We start from the raw sequence: 19,525 nt of genomic DNA, 5'->3' as shown, positions 1-19,525 counted from the left end.
AGCTATCAAAATGCAGGCTACAAACAAATTGCTTAATTCAAAGACCTACACACTTCATCATCAAACTTACTTGATTGTGTGTTTTTCGAAAAATCATGAAAGGTAAGGTAAGGATGCCTTTGTTTAGAATTAGACCATCCACTGCAGTAACCCCACCAAGAGAATTTGGACATTTCTAAGTTATAAACTGGAAGTGCAGATACAATTCTTCATTAAAATTCACCTTGTTGGAAATGGTAACTGTGATAATGATCTGTTAGGCCCTTGTATCTTCTGCATTGCCACCTGTATGCATGGAAGAGATATGCTAAAAAACAGCTTATCATCAACATTTGCTCACTCCTTGTGCCACACTTTACTCCTTCTTGTGTGTCATACACTCACACTTCCTCTTTTGATCACATTATAAACCTAATTGACAAATATCACCAAAGCCAAACTGACCAATCAGATTTCTCTGAGGGACTGGACATACACAGACATTAGCATTTTATTATTTAATAGATTAGCAACAAACAAAAGTAAAATAAACACATAAGTTGATACATGCAGAAAATAAACCTCTGAGGGCCTATACTGCTTGGTAAAAGTATAAGTTTTACTTAAAGACTCGTCTAGACTGACTGACCACAGACTGCTTGGATATTCTACAATGTACTACAGTGTCATTGATTGCAGTGGGATGGACTGATTGTCTGAAGCTGGAAAATACTACTGGCAATGCAATGTTCCCACTGCCACTCTACCACCCTGTTTCAATAGTAGAAGCAGTGACTTGAACAAAATAAAAGCACAACAAAGGACCACTGTAGGACACTGTGACTAGCATGAGAATGAGAGAGGGTTAGTTTTAGTTGAAAATGGGGATAGCTATACAAGTTAATGGACAATACTGTAACACAACCAGCTTCACCAACAAGTCTAATTCTGCTTTCACATGCTTTGAAGTTTCCTTTTGTGATGTCACTTTCTCACTTATGGTTTTTTTTTTCCTGTCAGAGTTTTGTAATTAATATAAGTTCATCCGATGTTCTACTTCTTCTTACTCCTCTTCATCTCTTCCAACTTCTTTTTGGGGTCGATATACTTTATCAACCTTCTCCTAACAGCTTGGTCTTGCACCTTCTCTCCAGTCAATTCCTTTTTCCTTCTCCTTTTATTTTATTAATCCACCTTCGCTTTGACCTGCCTTGCTTTTCTCTTCCCCTATACTTTGATTCCTATCATTCTTTTGCCATGTCCATACCACTTCTACCTAATTTCCTGTACTCTTAGATATCTCTCCCACTTTTGTTGTACCTCTGATTGTCTCATTTCTTATTCTTTCTTTTTTTGTAACTCTACATGTCCATCTCAACATTCTCATTTCTGCCACATCTAACTTCTTCTCCTGTGCTCCCTTGACCACCCATATCTCAGTTCCATACATCATTGCTGGTCTCACGACTGTCGTAAAAGCCTTACCTTTAATCTTCATCTTAATTCTTCGATCACACAATACTCCTGATATAATACTCCTTACTCCTGTTGTCCCATCCATACAGTTTATGTTCTAATTCATCCTTGCTAATTCAATTAAAGATTAGCTAAATGTCTTGTGAAAATAAAAAGCAAATGAAACATGTTGCCTAGGTATCACATCACCACTGCCAAACACTAACACTGACAAATTTTATATGCTTTAAATAAGAGAGACGTCATTTTATACAACAGCACAACTTAGCAAATCTGGATAAGAATGATATCTCCAAATTATTCTACTGGGTGAATAAGCTTTGTGGACCACCAAGGGTGTGTACCAGCCACCTTACCTGACACAGACAGGCAGACACAAGTTCAAGTCCAGCACACACGTTTATTCCTGTGGGGAAGCCCTTTCCCTTTTGCTCCCCACTGCACAGCACAGTACATTACACAAGTAGCACAACATAGTCCTTTCTTCCTTCCTCTTTCTCTGCCGCCTATACTCCTGTCCCAGCAATCTTTGTTCACCTCCTTCCAACTTTGGGTTCTTTAATGGAGTGAGGTAGCCCCTTTAATAGGGCTTCCAAAAGTGCTCCAGGTGCTCCTGATTCTTCTCTGGGTGTGGTGGAAGTGCTGCAACCCAGGGCTCAGAAACTGTCCAGGCACCCCCTGACAGTGGCCATGGCCCCAGCAGGGATGAGCTTCTAAGCTCCCAGCCCACAGCCCCGCTGTGAGCCAGGGGTCTTGCATTCTCGTGTTCTGGTGGAAGAATTGCCCTGAAAATTTCCTTTGCCCCAGACCTTCTATTACAGGGGTATTCCAGCCGGTCAATAGCCCAGACTGTCCGCCACAGCATGCATGGGAATTCATGTGAATTTCCCACTGGGAAGCTAATATTTCCCATATAGCAGCAGGTCATGTAAATACAGGATAACATAGGAAAGTTAAAGTACTAAGGGGTCAGATTGGATTTAAATGCAAGACTGAAAACTTTAAGCTTTTACAAGTTAGAGATGATAGTATCATAAAGTCAAATTTCCTCCTACTAACAGGAGTTTAGTTTGGTTTGAACTTAAGGACAAGCTTTATCTTACTAAAGTAGTTAATTAATGACAAAGAGACATGAAAAAGCACAAGTAATCAGCTGCATTGGAATTAATCAGGCTTTTATATGTAGAAAGCAGTAAAACACTATTTACTTGCTCTTGGTCTGTGTCATCTGATGAAAATACAAAAAAAATGAAAATGAACAGAAAGGAAAGATTCTTGCCCCCTTGCCCTCAGTAGCAGAGAGGTGCTGTTGTCATCCACTGTATTTAGACAGCCTATTTTTAAACCCAACCTACCATAACTAACTGTTTATTCAGAGTACGTAGCTGGTTGACTAAGAATAGGTCATTAATTATTAAAGAATACAATTACCAGTGAAGCATCAGTCAGTTATTGCAACTCAGTGCTGACATTTTCCAGCTGAACAAAAGACACACAGGGAAGCTTGTGGGGGAGGTTTTCCTGCTGCCATCCTGCCTGTCTGAGTGAAAAGAAAGGGCAGGCTGCGACGATCAGAATACTTGATCAAAACATTAGGAAGTGGTAATTACTGGAAATGCATAATTACACAGGAGTATAATTACATGTAATTTTCACATCAGAAAAGGTCCACAGACTGTATTCAGTTTGATAATATTATTTCCATACAACATAATGATGCCTTCCAGTAGCAATGGAAACAAAACAGAGAAACTGATTCAGTCACACTTGTAAAAACCCTGTAAGTGATGCTGAGTAGTCTGAGTCGTTTGATTTTTTTTCCTGAGATGGATGCCATCTTTTCCTGCTGCTGGTGACCAGTTTGTCCAGTGTGCCTCCATCCATCATCCATCCATTTTATTAACTGTTGAGTTGTGGGAAAAGAATAACTGTCCTGCACTGGCATTATATGATGTAAGATAAGAGCTACCCATGGGTGATCCACCAAGCCGTTCTTCCATGTTTTTATGTTTCATCGCTTTTTTTTTTGCACTTGCTGCACAGACTTTAGTTGGGGTCTAAAAGGCTGATGAGTCATTGTTACTGTAATGCTCATTTCACCTTTCGAATGCTGAGCACTATCAGTGAACATTCATTTAGGGTGATTAGGAACTTTAAACTGCACCAGTGCACGTATAGTAAGTTGGAGCTACCAAGTGGTGTGTATGAATGTGCCTTGTGATGGACTGTCATCCTGTTCAGGGCAGGGAACTGACTGCAGGGGTAGAATCTGGTGCTAGCATTCCAGAACTAAGTAGGCAATAAAAATAGGTAGACAGAAATGATGACGTGCAGAACCTCATCTTTTTTTTATTTATGTTTATTATTACTAATTATTACTTATTATACAGGTACATGATACCTGTATTCAAGGTGACTTACAATACTTTGAGATACAATTTCTTTTGTTTTTACCAGTTAGAGAACAGGCAAGTGAAGTGACTTTTTCATGGTCACACAGTGTCTGCGACCCACAACCACAGAGTTTGAAGTCCAAAGCCACAACCAGTACATCACACTGCCTTTTCGTACTTTACTTTAGAAATGAACGCTGATAGAATTTCTGTTTGTGCACTGCCTTAATCTATGAACTATTATTAAAACTATGAAATGCACCAAGCTATAGTATTATACTCCTTACCCATTACTAGTGCCGACCCTGCTTCCAATGAATTTTTACAATGAAGTATAAAGCATTCACTCAAAAAAAGGGTGCAAGCATTTCTCACAGTGCCATTCCTGAACTGGCTTAGAATACTGAAGAATACTGAGGAATGTGCCAGTGCAAAAATGTGTACATGTATCATTGAAAGGATGGGAACATGAAGCTTGAAAAACACAAATGCTTTATTATAAATACTATGCATAACAATAAACACTTGCAATTATGTTTGACATTGGTCACTTCAATGGAAGATAGCTTTAACAGTTAATTAATTGTGATAAACTGTGAAATCTGTGATACGTATTTTAATTTAAATCTAATTTTTTATCATACTCGTAGATTATCATAGATGAGCATCCAGAGAGGAGAACAAGAGAACATAACAGTTTTTTTGTCAAGGCAGCTTGTGAATTCAGCAGAACTTAATGTGGACTTTCACCTGTTTCCTCACCCAGAAAATCAAGCATTCTTTAAACTTGTAAGATGGTCAATATCTAAAAATGTATACATTTATAAAACAAATTGAGCCTAAGAAGTAAAGAAATTGAAGTTTGTGGTCAATGGAAGGACTGCAGGTCCACAAGTAAAAATGTTGTAACGCCAGACTAGCTGTTCTTGTTGAATCAAATAAAACTGGTAAACAAAATATGTGTTTGATGGCACCAAAACAAACTTAAATAGGGTTAAGGATTCTGTCTTGTTTTGCAAAGCTTGCATTAGTCACTATGGTTAGGTGCTCCATCCTGCAGTATGCTCTTATATGGAGTGACGCCTCCTTCTAGGGACTGTGGGGTATGTAGCTGTTGGACCGAAATGCCTTCACTGGGCATCTTCTCAACACTATGGAGAGAACAAAAAGGTGATAAGGTTAGTGCCAGCGCCCCCCTGTAAACCCAGGGTGATAGTATATACCTAAGAAAAAACCAGGGGATGATCCACTGACATGTTTGTGTGGCAAGTTGTAAAGATGGATTCCTAAATTAATGACTGGATTTTTAGTCACACAAACTATGCAGCATCATTTGCACATTTAAAGAACAAAGTTAATAAACAAGATTAAAGTTAAATCTTCTTACATTCTTGTACAGAAAATTTTGCTTTCAGAATCTTCTTGGAAGATTCAGAATCACAATAATGATGTTGATCATTGTGAGAGGGAGTATATAAAGTAACAATTACTTAATCTGGGCAAAGCTTCTTTAGTGAACAAAAATAGCTAAATAAAGTAATACATGAGGCATAGTATCATTATTATTGTAACTTAATGCCAATTTTGTCAGAATTATAGCAGATTTGAGCATTGATTAATACTAGATTTAGTTCCACATAAACATGCTATTCTCGGCAGGGGTATTCCCACTTTTAAGACAGATACATTCGCCCTTACCACCCTTTGCAGCTCTCCATCCCCCTGGGATCACACTCAGTTTGTCTTAATCACAAGCATGACACAAACCCAGCACACAAATTGCTTAAGAGACCAAGCTGACCGAGCTACAGAAAATCTTTTGTAAACAAAGAAGATAGAGTGGCTGTTATTTGCAAGGGTGTTCCCATCGTTGTACTTCAATAAGTTGAAATCGAGTTCACCTCTAATTAGTTTATCTTCACCTGGAATCATATTCAGTCTGCTCCATGCAGTCCACCTGTGGCCTATCTAGCACAAGTGTTTTTGTTTTTGTAGCTTGGGTGGATTACATTGGACTTGGGTTTGTATATGTAACTGGCTTACAATATCAGAAAGGTATCTGTCCTCTTATATTATAATTCATTTAAAGTAATACCTAGAATATCTTTATTGGACTGTGGTGGCTGGGATTGGCTCCAGCAGACCCCCGTGACCCTGTAGTTAGGATATAGCAGGTTGGATAATGGATGGGATGGATTTTTATTGGATAATTATATTTTTTGCAGCCTACTGAAAATAATACTATTTCCTAATTAATTATTTCTTCAATGACATTTTCTATCAAGAACTAGTAAAAGGGGAAAAAAGATATTTATTATTTCACCACATCAGCCCCTGGCTCCATTATTGCCTTTACATATTCTCCTCAACTCCCTGCGAAATTATGACAGATTTTTCTTCACATAACTCTAAGAGAGGCATGTTAGATTAATTAGAGACTCCAAAGTATCTCTGTGTGTGAGTGTGCCCTGAGGTGGCCTGCTACTCTATTCTGGGTTGTTTCCTGGGTCATATATGATGCCTACCTGGATTGGTTCAGCTCTTATTAACCTAGACTTGGATTAATGTGTTTAGATAGATAGATAGATAGATAGATAGATAGATAGATAGATAGATAGATAGATAGATAGATAGATAGATAGATAGATAGATAGATAGATAGATAGTGTCACACACATGCACTTGGGGGACAACTCATCAAACGGTACTTCCACCCTGTGTTTAGGGTGGACAACTTAACTTAATGCTTCTCTTCTTTCTCTTCAACAGATTGGATGACTGGCAACAATGTCAATTCGGCATTCCAGCCCTCTATTCTCACTTTTTCCTTCCTGGCCTAGTATTGAATTAGGAAGGTTGTGAGATTCCTGAACCTTCTTTAAAAATATGGTTAAAACACTCTCATAGTTTTATTTAGGCAAAGCTGTGATTTATTTCTTGAGAATCCCCAGAGAGGGAGTGGCCAACATTTTCCCATGTTTCCTAACATACAAATACGTTCTCTATCAGAGTGAACAAGATGGCACAACAGTGTTGTAGTGGGTGCATCATTGCTTTTGAGACAGCAAGCAGGTTACTTACAAAGAAAAGAACCTATAAACTAAGTGGATAGTAGAGAAAATCAAGATTCAATATTTTACTATGGTTGTTGTTGTTGTGTGACACTTCAATGTGTGACCCATTTTCAATGCAGTGATAATATTTGCCCCACAAATAACAGCATTGTAAGCTACTTGGACTATGGAAGAGTATTTTTAATTCAGCTGTATAGGTCACTTGTGGTTCTAGTTGACTAAGCGACCTTGGGGTTTGCTTACAGGCTGTTATAATTTGCCTCAAAACAGGCCTTAATTCTAAAAGTAAACCTTAGTGCTCAAACAAGGCTCAAAAACACTTGGTAAGCCTGCCCTCCAAACTGATGAAGCAGGCTTTGCATCATGTATAGAACAAGAGAAACCAAGCTTATATTTCTCAAAAAATCAGAGGGAAGTGACAACAGTAAAAGAATCCTGACACAAAGAAACAAAATAAGTTTCTTAATAATTATATAATGATAATAAAGTTTATTAAAAAATGTTATAAATCCTGAATAATATGGAATGTTGCCTCAAAAAGGACCACAAATAAGTCAAGAAATCAAAGATCAATACCCTAAATTAAAGCAAAAAGTGCATAAACTTGAACATTCAGTAGGTAGCTAATGCCTCTGCAAAGTAGTGAGGCTTTTCAGCCCTTCAGAAAGTTGGAAGGACATCTCTCAGTTGCAGCATAAGGGGGCCCTTCCCCTTAGGTTCAAGAAACAGTTTACACACAGGCACAAAAGACAGAGAACTAATAAATATATAATCAACATAAAGCAGCAGTATAAGCTAACTAATAAACAAAACAATATTCATTACGAATTAATAAAATATAAACTGAAAGAAAGCAAAAACATAAATTGCAAAGTAGTAGTACTCAAAAGACAACAAAATGCATGCATAAAAAAGAAAGAAAATAGAAACAGGCATGCATATCCTGGTCAGACTCTAATAAGCGAGGACCGAAACTGCACCTGAAAAAAATATTTAGAAAAAAGTAGAAAAGAAAATAGGTAAGGACTGAGAAGTACTAGTAAGCTCCAGGTCAGAAATTATTTAGAAGCTATCTTCATAAAGGAAAAGTTTACAATATACAAATTACCGTAGGTGGTAGAATTAAAACACTAATTAATTAATAAAATTAAACAAGCTCAACTATCAGCAAGGATTGTCATCTAATTAAGTATTGATTTGGAACAAAAACCTACACCACTGTGGCCCTCTAGTACCTAACTTCAGCACACTTGCTGTAAATTCAGTTTTTATTCCTTTGTGTAGATATAGCTAGCCATTCTTGTCTTTGTCCATTATTTAATTATTATTATTGTACGCTTCTTTATTGTTAAAAATGACTTAATTAAGACTAGTCTATTAGTTTTTGACCTTTTCACAGATTTGTGAATTACATTTATTTCATAGTATTGGATCATTTGCTCTCCATTTAAAAAAGAAGCTGAGACTCATGATCCTTAATGGCCTGATCATATAAGGCTGTTAAATTAACCAGATTGGGGGTCTTCATCCCTAGTAATATGTGTAGTGCACACATCCTTCCACCAATGTTAGAACCTGCTAAATCCAGTTTGAAACACAGCTTGACAGCATCTATCACAAGGTGGGCAACACTTGAAGATTAGCCAGTCCACTAGAGAGCACACTCATGCACCCATAATCATTGCTACAGAGCCAGTTTATTTTTGTTTAATAATCTAACATAATCTTTTCCAGATTTAGGAGGAAAACTAACACAGACACAGGGAGTGTATGCTAACTTCATGCATACAGTGCCCAGAATTGAAACCTAGGACACAGAAGTTGTGAGTCTGCAGCATCAACCACTACACACCCATGCTGCCATACTATCCTTATTTGTCTGCTATAAGTGACATTTAATTGTAACAACCTCTTTTCAACCACCACACTGCTTATGAAGAGATCTCATGGTTCTTGTTTTCATTATGCAATCAATTAAAAAGAAGGTAGCATAGTGCTGCAGTGGTTAGCACAGCTATCTCCAGCAGGCTGGTTTTGGATCCCAGTCCAGTCACTATTAGTGTATGCAGAGTTTCACTTTCTTCCAGTATTTTTTGGGGTTTTCTCCATGTACTTCCATAACCCAAAGACAATTATTCTATGTTGGCTTCCATCTCAAATAGATGCATGTAACTGTGACCTCCTAAGTACTTGTGCTTCACCCAGTGCTAGATCTTGCTGTGTTACTCTGGCTCTCAATGACCTCAGAACTGGAATAACCAGTTTAAGAGTAAGGAAACAAAAAATGTCTTAAGGTGCTCAGTCAATAACTAAAACAATGCAATTCTGACAGCTTAGCTTTCCATATATGGGGCCTTAACATTGGTTGGTTTCAAAAATTACCATTAAAGCAGGTTATTATTATAATGACTTTTATAGACAAGACACTTCAACAGCTCTGTACATGAGATGTGCATTATACAATAGGATGCAGTTTATAGCTGAAAATGTACTTCCTCAAAACATATCCAAACTTTAGTGGAAAGATGAAAGGGACAAGCACAAATGACCTTGTCACCTTGTCTCTAAGCCTTTTGGACAAAGACTCTGATTTCTCCGAGGTGATTTTTCAAATGAAATGAGCTGCTTTCACTAGAGGAAGGATGGCATGTTGAGTTACACATAGAAGGCATGTAAAGGGTTCTGCAAGCTGTTGGGTTTGGTTGGTTCATTTAAGATTTGGTTTTTATGTCAACGTATAAGCACAGTGAGCAATGAGGACCAGTGCTATTTAATAAAGATAATTCAGGCTGATTACCTTATGAGGTTAGTACTGAATGGACCGTTAAATAATAGAGAACAATCTGCCATTTTTTAGGAACCTCAAACTCAACTAAGGCCAAAGGAGATACTTTAGATACCAGATGCTTGAGACACCAGATATGCAGGGGCTGGGAGTGAGGTGAAAAATATGTGATGTCCTTAGGGTCAACCCTAATTAAACCTTTGGACCCCCAAAATCCTCAAAATCAAAAATGTTTAGGATCCCTGAAAATTATTTTCAAAAACATGTTATGATGTACTTTGCTCGGTCTGCCAGAAAACAGGCTGAAATAAAAATTCACTTTGAGGAGTTTCCTTTTATTGTACTCTGCTCTACAGAAAATGGTATGCTACTTTCCATGCTCTTGACATACTCGAAAGGCAGAATAGGGATAATAACATTTTGTTCAGCTTAACTCCACTTTGAAATGAAGAACAAAAAAACAGGTTCTTTGCTCAAAAAAACACAGAAACAGAATAATGAAAATGTCCCAAATGACGAAATTTCAACTAAAGGTTTTGTTACTATTGGTGGTAGAATTAGTGCTGAATAAGTTGGCGGCTTGCGCTGCCTCGCAAGGAAGTGTGCAGTGTTATGAAAAGTGTCTTGTCACACACGTGTGCTTGGGAGGCAGTCTAAGGGCTTAAATGGGAATAAGGTACAGAGCCAGGGGTTGATGAACAGTACTAACACCTTTTTTCCCTCTTCCACAGAGCAACAGAAGGAAAAGCCAATTAAGACTCCACTTACTTCCGCCTCTTCGTCACATCCTCCGGCAGACCTCATTTCCGCCTGAGCTCCCACCCCTTCCTGTTTTCTTACTGTGTAAACCCAAGCTTTCATTTTTTTAGCAGTTAAGATTTTGTCTTATGTGACTACTCTTTTGTTCTCAAAGTTTGCTTTCAGAGTGTACAGGGTGGATTCCCAAACCCTTTACAGTGGTTCTGTTGTTTATTTCTTTCACAGTCCATTTTGTCTGATGCTGGTCAGAAGTACAAGGTGGCCTGACGTTCATTTGCACATCCTAAGTGATTGCGTTCTCCATAACCACTTGTATACTCCACTGTACCAAAGTATGATTTCAGATTTAGCCAACAATGGGAGCAGTAATGGAACTCCCTTATCGCCTTGGGATATTTTGCACACTGGCTGGGTGTCTGTGGTATCAAAATATATATATATATACTAGGCTGACCCGCCTTTTAAGGCGACCGACTTTTAAGTTGACCACTTCTGAAGGCAATTCAATATGTAGATCAATTTGATATTTTATACAAACTCATTAATTTGGTTATATTGCGTTTGATCGGTATTACTTTAATACTCATAGTTTCTGTTATTTTTGTGATGAAATTTAAACTTTTTTTCTATATTGAGGTCACCCTTTTGAATCCCCCTGATATTTACTACGCGGTGAGGCATTTCTAGTCCATCAACATTAATTATTTCCAGAGACATAATTTTGTCTATTTTTCCAGCGCATCGTGCACAAAAGCAAGGGAACGATGGGAGCACCAGAACTCTGCTCACATCATGTCGCTTCGTACCGCAAACTGCAAGTAGTAAGTCTGTGATAAGCGGAATACCGCTACGCTTTCCACTCACGGGATGGAAGGACAATCCCGACCGCTTTTATATAGTAAGAAAGAAAAAGAAGATATCGCACAGTCTGGAGTAGAAAATCATCTTTTACCTGGAAAAACGAAACTACAAATCCCATCGTGCATTGCAAAATGGACGGGGCGTGTGTGAACCTCCACGGCTGGTTGCAAGACAGTGAACTGAGGCTCCCAGGTATGTTGTGAGTCACACAGGCAGACTGATGGGTAGAACTTAGCCAAAGTCACAAGTCTTCTTTTGGATGAGCTCTTTCCTGTCTGTAGAGAAAAGACCAGTGTGATGCTGTTCCCAAGAAATCAGTCCCCGTAAAAGTGCCTGAACGGTGGTATCTTAGAGAATCTCTTTAAAGAGGCAAGTGGCAAATATGTACAAACTGCTCAGGTGGTAGATGTGCATCTATTTTCTTCACTGATCCATTAATTAACTTTCTTAACTTACTTGCATTAGGCTGTGAATGACTGGTTGTTTGTCCTTAGTTGGTTCTTGTTATACATTTACTGCCAGGGTCTAATGCTGCAGTATAAGTAACATAATGTAAGATAACATTCTTAAACCAGCTTAATCCAATTAAAGATTGTGAGAAGCTGGAGGCTTTCTTGGCAGCAATGAACACAATGCATAATTCACTCTGGACCATTTAAGGTTAACCTTAACCTTAAACCTAACCCCCACATCTCTTAAATGCTAGATAAAAACCCACACTGGTACAGGGAAAACATGCAAAGTCAATGTGGATTGGACTGGAAACTACTGTACATCCAGCAGATAAATATGCTAAGCACTACACCACTCTGCTACACTTCCGAAAAACTAAAATGTAGAGTGTGAAATAAAGAGACATATCATTTTAAAATTACTATTTGGATTTTAAAGAACAATAAAACTGCAGATCTAACCTGCAACTCATACTGATGACATTCATAGAAATGAATGGAAGCGTAGCCGGCACCCTGTATGAGATAAAATGCTTGTCACACATCTGCACTCATTCCAGTGTGCAGCAACACCTTTGTAGGGACAAGAATAAAGAAAATACATTTCAAATTAAATAAACAAACAGGCAGCTGATATATTATCTTACTTCTTTGCTGATAAAAGCTGAGGATTGGGGCACTGGCCTCAGGTCATGATCTCCTCCATGGCCAGAGGATGGTGTCTGCTGGTCTCAAGTCTGCCTTCCATTGATGGTCTGTTAGTGACCCAGAGTCCCACAATGACGTGAGCAGAAGGTCCTCTGGGAGCCGATGAGTCAGACAGAAAGAGGCAGAGAGATTGCCTGAACAGCCATTAGCACGTCATTGGTAATCCCAACGACACCCTTTCACATGCATGGCATTTGTCTCAATGAAGGCTGCAAGTATGTTTTATTTAAACAGCTTCCATTTCCGCTCACCTTCAGAGACGTACACAATGCACAAACTTCACTCGCTGCACGTTAGAGGCGCTTATTGATCCCAGGAAGGTTTAAAGCTTTGCTTATCCATCAATCTCTCTGTCTCTGTTTCTGTATTCCAAAGTGCTTGGCTCGCCCCTTGTGTGTGAATCACCACAGCAGCGGAGAACAGCAGTTTCAAATCAAGCATTTATTCTTATTATAGCGTCTTTCCCTGAGCAACACAGCCGCAATGACATCAGGGCACAGCACTACAGATATGTACAAAAGAATTTCAGATGCAGGGGGAGGTGGCAGCAGCTGAATGTAGAGGCTGTTAATGGCTTTGCAACAGCAGGTCTTGTAAGTGAGCAGGCGCTGAGAATAGTGCAAAAAATACCTTGACACAGGGCCATGAGTCACCTCACCTTGAAAAGGAACACTTTCAAAGAGCAACACTGATTTGCATACAAGGACTGGGCGTGCAAATTCAAAATCATTTTCTGAGGTGAAGCTCTTCACAAAAACAATGTGGGAGTTGAGCCCTCTTTTCCTTCTTCCGTTCTTCAAAGGTGATCTGGATCAGAGAGCCAGTGAGCACATAGGGATATTTTAATGATATGCTAGACCCTGCAGCAGTTTCACGTTATTTGTAATTTTTTAAAGAGGTTGATTTATCCTTTCCAGTCAGCAGAATGCAGGATGAAGCTGAAGATTCCAGACGTTATGAGTAAGACCTGCTGTCATCGCTTAAAATGGTCCTTGATATATTGGTGAAAATGTGGTTTGATGTGCATGCATGCATTGCTTTTTACCTCTTTGCCGTATCTTCTTATTTTAGTGTAGTTGCATGGATCTAAACAAACCTTTTAGCTGAGCTTTAACAAGTTTAATCTTTGAACCCTTTTCATTTCCTGGAATTACCTGTTTTTTTTCCAAAAAAGACTTGCACTTTATTTCAATTCAGAATTTCTGTCAAAATCCATTTATTTATTCATTTTTAAGTCTTCTTTTTCTATTGCATATTGTTTAGAAACCAGCAGCATTAACTGCAGAGCAGGAATCATCCCTTAAGAGGACACTGGTTCAATGATGGGCACACACCCATAATTATTCATATTGGGCTAAGTTTGAACTTGCAATTAACTTAACATATCCATGTTTAGACAAGGCAATTGATGTAGGAAGCATGTGTAATATTTATAAAAGACAGGGAATCAAAGCAAGATCCCTAGACCTGGCAGGCAGCAGTACTAATGAATGTGCCACCCATTTCTGGCAAGGTGAGTAGCAAATCTGTTAGCCAGCAGCACCTGCTCTTCAGAATAGGTAATGCACCTGAGGATATATATGATTGGGCCTGGCCAGTACTTGGATAGGAGACCATCTAGGAAAAACCTGGGTTTTGACTGGAAGCGGTGTTGGTCTCTACGAAGATCCCAAAGCCCCAGTTGGGACACTGTGCTGTAAAAATTCCTTCAAATGAGACTAAACCCAGGTCCTGACTCACCATGGTCATCAAAGATCCCATTGTATCTTTAGAAAAGAGTAGGGTGTTTCCTGATGTACTAGCTAAACTGCCCACCATGTACTGGTCATTCTGCCCCACTAATCATCCCTTGTCTATAACTGGCTAACTGTTTCTCTCACCATTTCAGTACTTAATAGCTAATGTGCGGTGAGTGCAGTTATTCTGCCCAATTAACCTATCTGTCCTATTCACGTAATTTACAGTTCTGAATATCCCTAAAGTACCAGTCTCATTGAAGACAACTGTTGGTAGCTTGCTCCATGTAATTTGAGTTGTCTGTGAGAAGAAAAACTGTCTAACGTGTGTGAAATTTGCCATTATCAAGCCTCCAACTGAGGCCTCCAACTCACTGTTGACATCATTCTCTACTTAATGTGTTGGTCTTGGTGTCCAGGGATAGTTTTCAACTGCTTTACCTGCGCACAAGATCTTATTTTAGATGGATGATGGCAAATGCTGTCTGCACTTAAAAATGCAAGACTGTCAAATAGTGGAAATCGAAAAAGAAGGTTTGTTCAGAATTGCTCTCTTAACTACAGTTTGTGGGCAACGTTTTCAAAAAGTTTACCCAACTGATTGACCCCAACTTGGAACAACATTACAGTTTCTGGTTTGTGTATTCTAATCTTCATTTGTATGCGGTAAAATGATGAACAACAGAATTTCGTAATTTGCTTTTTGTTAAAATGACTGAGTTGTTGATTACACAAATTTGTATGAGTCTGCCTAAAAGAATAAATTACCTGAATTGGTCAGATGTTAAAGTCTAAATAATCTGAATGTAAATATCAGTAAGGCAAAACAAATGATGGATGACATTTAAGCCAAGCAGCAAACATTCTCAGCTTTACTCTGTATATTAATAGCCAAAGTGAAGAGGTTTTTACCATGCACAACATTTTCAACACTATTACATCAGCACATCTGTTTTGGTCAAGAAAGCTCAATAGAAGCTGTTCCATTTGAGATAGATGAGGTTTGCAGTGTTACATGAAGTAATGACGCTTTTTTACAAACGTTTTGACCTTCTTTCCCTATCACTGTATGGTATACTAGTATCACAGATCAGTAGGTACCTTTGCTGAAACTGCAGGACAGCATCTCCTCTGTGTGACTACAAACATTAAACAGATTCATCCACAAAACAAGGAGTGCATGGAGTGCAGCCAGCTTATTTACAAGAGAAGTTGAGCAGTTGATGGTAGGAATTGGTGCAATAGTTCTCTGCTTTCAAATTTAAATATTCTTTAAGTTTAAATTCATTTTTCCAATTTGTTTTGGTTCATTGCATTAAAAAGTCTGATTCTAAAAAAGAGAAAAGCAGAGTTGTGCAACTGCAGTACAGAGCACTGCCCTGTAATACGCAATGTTTGATTGGCAGACAGATCAAGATGAGCTGACTTCAAAATAAACATGGTGAATAAGTTAAACAAAGCTGTTGGCATGTCTATCATCTAAAGAACTGTGGTGTGAATAGACAGACGGTCATACACAGATTATGAAATTCTCTGGAAAATGTTTCCAAGAAAACACAAGAAAAAGCAAAATCCAAAAACAAGCTAAGACAGGTTAGTAGCACAAAAATGTAGGACACTGAAACGTAAGATGATAGGGAATCTCTTTTTTTCCAGGTCGTTCCCATCCTATGACCTCTAGGTAATTCTTGTCGCATAGCAAAAGAGAGAGATGGAATGGATCAGGGATAAAAAGCAGGTGCAGCCTCAGTGAATTCCTGACAGCACACATTCCACAGTCTGTTCACTACTCTTGCCTCTGGTAACTGACTACCATGTTTCACAATACTAAGATCCACCAAATTACTAGATGTCATCTTGTCCAAGGAAACTCTTGCACACCACTCAATGATTCATATAGTTCTTTTATTGTTTTATAGTTTGACAAGGACCAATGATGGACGTATATGTTTGCTTTGTTAAATTGGGAAGTGTTATGTATGAGCATCACCAAACTAAATTTCATTTAACAGTTGTAAATATGTCAATAAAGTGGGCGGGCCTGAGTCAAGCCTGTTCAAAACTTCAGTCCTCAAGAAATATGCAAGAGTTTTGGCCATAAGCTCATATATTTCTGTTTTAGTGATAACTTCAAGACATTACAAAGGCAAGGAAGCTCTCAAATAAAAGAAGGAGGCCTTTCTATACAGTATACACCTCACAAAGGTGTACTGTTAGGCCAAAAGGGAATCAACTACACCTGTTGTTATGGTGGAAGCTTGGTGAACAGGGAGTTTGTTTAAACTATGAAAATTAATTCTAAGATCTAACAATTTTCTCCAGTGTTTTAAAGGTATATTAGGTTTGGTACAGCTATAACACATTATTGTTGTTAATGTTTATTTTTAGCATTCATTATTACTTGTAGACTGCTATTTGGTTTTACTGTGATTCCTGCCATTTAAAGACACTTTTTTTATCAACAGACATTTTGTGCATAGCAACACAATCTTGTTGCCATCATGTGACACCAAGAAGTTGCACACAGTGACCTTGTTACCTGGAAGATATTTAAGGCTGTGGCATGCTCCTGTTGTTGTCCAAGGTTCTGGGTATCTCTAAAAAGATTCTTTTGTGGTGTTGCCATAGCAATTTACTCAAAAGATTTTTCAAGGCTAAAAGTCTTTTTGCGTGTTTAACTTAACTTTGATTTTTGATTACGTCTCTGGCTAGTTGTTTTTTGTTCACTTTGATTTCCTGGATTTTTCGATTCTTGAACACAATATTTGCTGCTCCCATCTCTTGCTACTTGACAAAGCACTTCACTCTTCCTTCATAAGAGGCTTAAATATTTTTTGGCAAACCAATTGACAACTCAGAAGGGATGGGTATAATGTTACTCAGGTTTGCAAGGCAGGCTTAGAGAAGTGTTAAGCTGAATTTAGGAAACTTGTGAGTGATAGAAATACACTTTCAGGAGCTCCTACACCTAGTGGATGTGCCTTTCTTTTACAAGGCAGTACTATAGGTTTCTGATGTCAATTGGTTCAATTTTTTGATTTGTTGCAGTTAAGTAATCTCTTACATTATAAATTTTGATGGTCAGTGCTTTTAACACAATACGGGAAAACTACTAGAAAGCCATGATGATCACTCAGCTATGTACAAATAGCTCTTTTAAAACAGCACGACAGTTAATATAGAACGGCAGTGGGGCAGGAGACATGAAAATGAGGAGCCCATTGATAAGAGACCATATAGTACATTTCCAATGCTTTTTCCAGGCTTTCTTTACTTTCATACGTAAATTTTCCTACTTTACCCTGCTTTAGAATTTTGTAAGGATCTATTCCCTGTCCATTCTTCATGCATTGTCTTTCATGTGTATAGTATATGCAAATTACACCCTGAACTAGTGGAATAGCTCATTTGCTATTCTAAAGTCAAACCCATCATAAACAACCTGACTTTCTTTACTTGACATGGGCATATTACTTCACTTGTGTTCATTTTTGTTACTTTACTTGTGTTCAGCATCTTTGTTGATTTAACCTTTCTCCTTAATCATATCTTTCATTATTTGACATTGGTAGTTAAATTTCATGATCAGCAGTTTTCCACAAATTGAACATAAGCTAAACTTGTTTTATTTATTTATTTATTTATTTATTTATTTATTTATTTATGTTAAAGTAAGAACATTGGTTAGGCTTCAGTTAATCCAGTGTTTCTCAACATTTTAAGTATTTGCGACCTGAGTTTTCATAACAATTTTAATCGCGCCCCCTAACGTTTTTTTGAACTAATACCAATTTGTTCTTTTTAATTAACGATATATCATAGATGCATATTTTATTATACCTACTTAACTTTTATCGACATTTATCTAACTCTATATTTATTTGTCTAGAATCACAATGTAGTTTAAGTTAATTTGTTTTGGTTTCAATAGATGTATTTTTCATATTTTTGATTCTTGTTTTCTTTTTTTCACATCTTCGCACTCCCCTTTTTGTTACTTCTCACCCCCCTAGGGGGGCCCGCCCCACAGTTTGAGAACCACTGAGTTAATCCATGTCCCAGCATTCATTAATGTTGCCATATCCTGTATTATTTCACTTTGTCATTACTTATCTAGTAGCCAGCTAGCCTTTGAGTTACATTATCTATTTGGTATAATTTTAAATAACACATATTGTTCTAAGAAATCAATTTATTGAAAAGAAAAACCACCCGTCTGTTAACAAAAAAATCAATATCCATATGTGGTGAAGCCTGTCTAGATTTAGTATTTAGTAAAAATCAAGATAGGAGATCGAACCTCTAACATCAAGTGAGCATAATATATTACAATTCTCAGTGTTTTGGAAGAGTACATACATGAAGACTATGACTGTTAAGTTTAACTTTGGCAGGTCAAATTTTGAGCAGATGCTGCAAAGTCTAAGGAGAATGGACTGGGATAAGCTTTTAAGTGTTGAGTCAGTCTAGGAAAAGTGGAACAGGCTTAAAAATGTTTCATTCATAACGCAGAACTGGCATATACCTAATTTAGGAAATTAAAAAAAAACTCCACAGTGGGTTAATAAAGAGTTGAAAAAAAAAAGCGTCAAGGGATAAACAGCTGTATGAGATGTGTATAACAATAATAACTCCAATGTGAATCGTATGGCATATGAACACATGAGGGCAAACATTAAGAAGTATATTAGGGAGGTTAAATTACAGTTGAAGAGGAATACTGCAGATAAGGTGAAAGATGACTCAAAGAGATTTTTTTTCAGTACTTTAGTAGTAACAGAACAGAAAAATAGAAACAGTGAAATATCAGATGCTCTAAACTCTCAAATATGTTTTAAAAACATAACATTATAAAACACAATGACCATAATTGGGCTTGCAAGAAAGTAAGCTTTAATACAAATTCAGAAGATGGTTGTTATGATGTTTCATTTTATTTTAGCCTGCTTTATCCTTGACATTGCATAATTCTGCTGTATGTGCTTTTAACCAACTAGAGTTGAAATGTTGGTCGGTCACAGGAATGGTGTTAATGCTGTTTCATTTATTCTAACTCTACTCCAAAATACAGTAAAAAAAGAAAATGAAGTTCTCCTCTTGTAAACTTTACTTTTAAAAAAATCCAAACAAAGCATCAGCATCACTATGGCTAGCAAGTTTATGGCTTCTGATCCACCAAACAGAATTGCACGTGTGCAGTGAAAACTACTTGCTCTGCCTGGTTTTTATTAGAATTTCAAGGTGGTGTGGCTTTTGTTGGCAGATTGTGTTGTCACACTTGTGCGCATCGGGGACAGCTTAT

Source organism: Polypterus senegalus, chromosome 1 (genome assembly GCF_016835505.1).
Source record: "Polypterus senegalus isolate Bchr_013 chromosome 1, ASM1683550v1, whole genome shotgun sequence".
NCBI classification, from domain to species: Eukaryota; Metazoa; Chordata; class Cladistia; order Polypteriformes; family Polypteridae; genus Polypterus; species Polypterus senegalus.
This window is presented reverse-complemented; position numbering follows the sequence as displayed.